Source organism: Fringilla coelebs, assembly GCF_963513975.1.
Source record: "Fringilla coelebs genome assembly, chromosome: 3".
NCBI classification, from domain to species: Eukaryota; Metazoa; Chordata; class Aves; order Passeriformes; family Fringillidae; genus Fringilla; species Fringilla coelebs.
This window is the reverse complement of record NC_140030.1, coordinates 18,671,576-18,677,575: the sequence shown is the minus strand read 5'-3', so window position 1 is coordinate 18,677,575 and position 6,000 is coordinate 18,671,576.

Below are 6,000 nucleotides of genomic sequence, written 5' to 3'. Positions count from 1 at the left end.
TAGTAGCTCTGTGATATCTCATGTCCATGCTTAGAACAGCGGGAAAGAGGAGCTGAGAAACCACAAACAAGACAAACTGAACCTCATACTCAAGAACATTTCTGGATGAAGCAATTGGGTGCAACTATATGATAACAGAGACATAAGTGGCAATCAATATGAATTTGTTAAGAATGAACTGACAAAACAATCCAATTTCTTCCTGTGTTGTGGCTAAAAGGCCTTTTTAGAGGAAGAGGAGTGCTTGTCATTCATCTTGACTTCAGCAAGTCACAATGAAATCTGAAAACAGAAATTAGATACTGTACCACAGAGGACCAGTGTTTCACTGTCAAATACAAAGATGCATTGAATGGTACTTCAGAGGGTCTGTCCACGGTCTAGTCTTATTTCAGCATTTCTCTCAACAATCTAGATGATAGATAGAAGAAAACATTGCTGACAACAACAGGAATTGCAAGTATGTTGGAGGACTGGTGAAAGATTCAAACAGGTTTTACAAGCTGAAGAAACAGTGCTTACTCAGGATAAGATAAAAATAAGCTAGTTAGTAACCTGTTACTAACTAAAAGAAGTGGGGAGTGACACCTGGGGGCTATTTCTGATCTCTGAATCACAATAATAACACTGCACAATGATTTTAGATATTTAAGGAAATACAAAGGAGATGTTCAATAGAAGATCAACAAGAACTATCAGAGGTAGAAAACCTAAGGCACAAAAGAGGAACAAGAAGAAGGAAGAAATCTGTTCTCCATACCAGTGATGGACAGAACAAGTAATAATGGGCTCAAATACCAACCAGAAAGATCCAGCATAGATTATAGGAAAATCACTCAATTGAAACTAATAATGAAATATTGGAATAGATTGTCAAGGGTAGCTATGGGTTTTCCATCACTGATGATCTACAAAATAGAACTGACAATCTGATTCTGCCTGGGGCACAAGGATGGCTTCTCCAAGTCTCTTTCAAGGCAGATTTCCAAAACAATAAACGGCTATCTCCTTTCTTAAGGACATCCTATCAAATACCTAAATTTCCTTTGTAAAAACACAATTTGTTGTACAACAGTCACTGATGCAACATTTCTTGCTCTAAATGAGTTTATGGATGTGGTAGCCCCAAATATGAGAAAACATTGGTGGCATCTTTGACAGCAAAAGTAATGGAGAAAAAAAACCCACCTTAAAAAATAAACAAACCAGGAGACACATTTTAGTTTTGATCTTTTAGCAGAATTATATTTATCCTCTATCCATTTTCCCCTTAACAATAATATGCTTTCTAGTAAGGGTTTGGTTCTAACTGCTAAGTATGAATCTCCAACATGATTGAAAGTTTCCAGCCATAAAATGGGATCATTATTAGACTTTACCCGAGAATTTTTCCCTATGATGACCTGTTGCTATAGAAGTCAACCTGCAGAGAAACTGGAAGGAAGAAGTATTATATCATTAATCACATCACTAATACAGCCCTAATAAGCTGAGGTTCATAACCTCTGGATGCTGATGGAATCAGATAAAACTGCTCTGACCAATGTTTTAATCAACTGCAATGTTTGCTGAAGGCCATGGTAGTGTAGCTTATAAATATATAGGTGCTTTATTCACTTTACAAGTGAAAACACAAAATAAGAACTGAACAGACTCAATAGAAAAACTGCTAACTTCAATCCTTGGAATGTTTCAAAGCCAAAGGAATTTGGAGGCAATGATGAGATGCTCCAGCAAAGCTTCCTTACTTCATTAAAATTGTTGTGAAATAATTTCCAAGTATCAGGATGATACAATACCATTCCTTGTTAAGCTTCAAGACTTCTTGTCATAGAAAATTTGTGAATTATATCCAACTAAATTTGTGGTGTATATCCTATATATGTATATATAAGTGGAAGTTTAGTACACCATTCTGCATTGTGGCACCCATGCTGAGTACATCACAAGCAAGCAATACCATGGCAGCTCAAAATAGTGCAAGATAATAATAGAAAGGAAGATGGAAAACGAATTACAGAGAAGACATGACAGGTGAAGTCTCCAGACAGAGATTCTAAAAACAATTACACTCAATTATTCACCCACCACCAAAAACATCTGCTGAAAAGCAGAAGAATCCTAAGGTAAAATAATTCCTATTGCTTCTAATTGCTCATGTTACTTATAATGTATCAGAATAGAACATGCCCTGTCACAAACACACACTTATTCTCATCCTGCTTTTCCCTCCCACAAACGATATGAGTAGCAAGCTTTCTTCTGAAAACCATATCATTAAACACCAAGTGTTTTGCCTTATGTTTTGCTGATGACAACTGAATTTTCTCTGGTAATTCTCTATTTTGATTTAAAAAAGAGGACAACTGGATTTTTTTTTCCCATAGCCTAAGTCATAGATAAAATTATTATTATTATAAAATCTCTTGTCAAAGACAAGGCAATCTCTTATCAAAGTCACAACTATGAAATCGCTTATTCAACTTATTTAAATAGAGAAGTGGTTATAACATGGTTTTGGTCACAAAAGGCTTTTCATTCACAGTAATTCTTCGCTTCAGTGAATTTATCTATTATTGACAATCCTGAGACATATTCAGATACAGCTTCACTGTAGGGAGGGTGCCAGGAGAATGGAGTCAGGTGTGGTGTCAAGCCATAGGGCAAGAGGCAGAAACTGATGCCCAGGAAGTTTCACCTGAATACAATGAAGGAATTCTTTGCTCTGGGTACCTGAGCACTGGAACAGATTGCCCAGAGAGGTTGTGAAGCTCCTCCCTCATTGGAAAAATTCAAGAACCATCTGATTGCAATCCTATGCCATGAGCTCTAGGATGACCCTGCTTGAGCAGGGAGCTGGACAGATGAGCCACTGTGGTCCCTTGCAACATCACCCATTCTGTGATTCACTCCACCAAAAAACCAAACCAAACCCCAACCAACCAAACCAAAAACCTCACCCAATAGGCTTTGTCTTCATACTGCAAATTATCCTTAGACAGTAATCTGGAAATCAGTCTTTGATACAGATGTGTTAGGAAAAACATAGTCATGTGATTATAGAGTGCCTTATAAACAGTTAATAAATAACCTGGAAACTATTTCTCCTAGTCATTTTTCAGAGTAAAATTGACAAATAACTGCTACCAGAAGGGTTATGAAATAATAATATACATTAGAAAAAGTCCAGCTCTTTTCCATAGTTATATAAATCTGGCACAATTGAAAATTGAAAAAAAAAATTACCTATTCAGCTAAAGTGCAAACCTAAAACCACAACAAGCAAGAGGAACAAGTCTACAGATGGTGCTGTATGATGCCCTTTTGATCAAGAGGTGTAGTCCACAGTGTTGAGTAATTCCAAAAATATAACTATACAGCTTTTACACATTAATTTTTTTTATTAAGCATGCTTGTTAACAGAACTCAAGATTTTCTTTTAAATCCCTATCTCCTACTTGAATCTATTTTTTTACTTTAATGTTGTTAATTTAAATTGCTTACACTGCACTTAATTGAGGTCTTCTCTGAGCTTCCCTCTGAGGCCAAGGAACAGGTTTCTTTAAGCTGAGTTAGTTTACTGGATTCTGATCACAGGACAGAAGTAGCCTTAGCTCCTCACTCATCCTATGTCTGGTGAAAAACAGGGCCATGAGGGAAAGCTATCATTTATCTACACTGGGATAACAGGAAAGAAGCTAGCTTCCAAATTTCCCCATATTTACTCCTGGCTGCATTTAGGGTCAGAAGGAAGAAGCAAACTAAAGATGTCAAGAGATGTAGCTCTAACTCCCAAGCACTCAAGGAGGATTTTATTGGGCTGAATATGCTCTCTCCAGGTTTCACAGCAATATTAAACTAATCTAACAGCAGAAGGAGTCTAACTGTTCAACTTATTTTGTATTCAATGTATGCTCTCTTAATTGTTTTCAATTACCGCACTTCTTTTCCTGGAAACAGATCGTGCTTGCTTGTGCTTGGCACCTATTAACAGTGGCCACAGCCACTGGAAACACAGTGGCTACATTTCTGTGCATCCATCTGTGGATGCAAGACTTGACTGCATTGAAACCATGCTCAACTTGCCCAAAACTTGCAGTTTCGCTCTACCCAATGAAGGAACCTGGCTCATTTTTCCGAAAAATAAAGAATTACCTTCTCTCATTTTCCAAGAGCCTGATGGAGCTTCTCTCAAAAAGAGGTGGACCTTTTGAATTTGCTAATCTGGTCTAGCCAGGAATTCTTATTTGCACAGGACAGTGACATCTAACTGCATTTTTCAAATGTTAGTTATTTACACAGTCATCATTCTCCTAAAACAGTCATTCCTAATCTGCATGTTAAAACTTACCTGTGTAGTAAGCCGAGTAATTTAAACCAACAAAACATCCAAAGAATGTTGGTTCAGTACTCAAACTAGTTACACTAGTTCAGTGTCTGTAACTTTACTCAACATCAGAGATGAGATTAGGAGATGTGATATTATAGTTATGTTTATATTATTTATATCATATTTATGTCAAATTATAATTTCTTTCCCTTTCTTACCTAGATGCATTTGAATGAGCTTTTGAGTGTATTGTGCTTCTCTGGTTAGTAGAGCAAGTTTGTTTATTCAGTTTAGAAGATAACCTGAGTGATGCCTGAAAGTGGGTATTAGAGAGACCTGGGATATAAAAAAGTCTCCCTCTCATTTTGTTCATCTTCTCTTGGATAAAATCAATCATATTCCAGGCAATGTCTGCTTGGGGCTTCTACAGAAACCTTTACTTTCATGAATGTATATGATTCACTTAGGCTTGTTCTTTTAAATAACGCAATTTTTTTTCCAAGCCAAAAGATACCTACATGATTTTAACAACAGATAATAGGTTTATAGAATCACAGAATTATTAATGTTGGAAGAAGACCTTTAGGATGGCCAAGTTCAGTCTCAGAGGCCTGTAATTCCTCAGATCCTCCTTCTGTCTTTTTGTAGCTGAGGATCACATTTGCTACCTTCCAGGCACCTGGGACCCGCTCCGTTAGCCAGGGCTGACGATAAATGATTGAAGTGGCTCAGTGAGCACTTCAGCACCTCCCTCAGTACCTTGGGTTGGATCCCATCCAGCCCCATAGTCTCATGAGTATCAAACTGATGTAGCAGGTCACTGACCATTTCCCCCTACATCATGGGGGCTTCATCCTTCTCCCCGGTATCTTCTGATGAGCACTTCAGATACGTATCTTCCTATGAAAAGCTGTAGTCTCTAGCCAAATGTACTGCTTGCTAAGAGATCTGCATGTAGTAACCAAGAATTGTGAATAGCAACCAGTGCCTTGTTTTCCTGTTTAACTGATGCTTCAATTAAACAACTCATCTTGGCAACAAGGGTTGATTTATGGTGATTTAGAACAGAAGTTAATTTTTTTCATTAATCTCAAGATATTTATAATAATAATAATAGTAGTAATAAGAATAATAATGCTACCTCACTAGTATTCCTGGTTTAACATATCTCAGTTAAGCACTCACTATACAGAAGCCATACAAAATGTCACCTGTAAACCACAAGACCTTTGGCTTCTCCTGCACTGTCAGACATGCCAGCTAGCCTTCACATACATACAGTGCAGGAAGGCTGAAAAATAGATTACAATGACAGAGTAGTACAAATCCCTATAGAGAAGCACAATGGTCAGAGTAATAATAAACATGCAATTGCTTTCACTGTAACTTTGATGGCCAAGATAGGAGAGGTTGGGAAGGAAAAAAAGGGTAAGTCTCTATTATCTATCTGAAGACAGTCCTAGCTTCAGTCTTCGTAAAACAAGGAAATATTATTTTGGTTTGCTTTGCCCAGAACAGCACTTCAATATATTATTACACCTTCACTACAGAAACCAAATGAAGCCTGCTCAGACTACTAGCAGCCAGGGAGATCATTCCCAGCTCCCACAGATTCTCATGTAAATTCAGCCTCCACTCATTTACTACTGAGAGTTACCTATTGACAAACA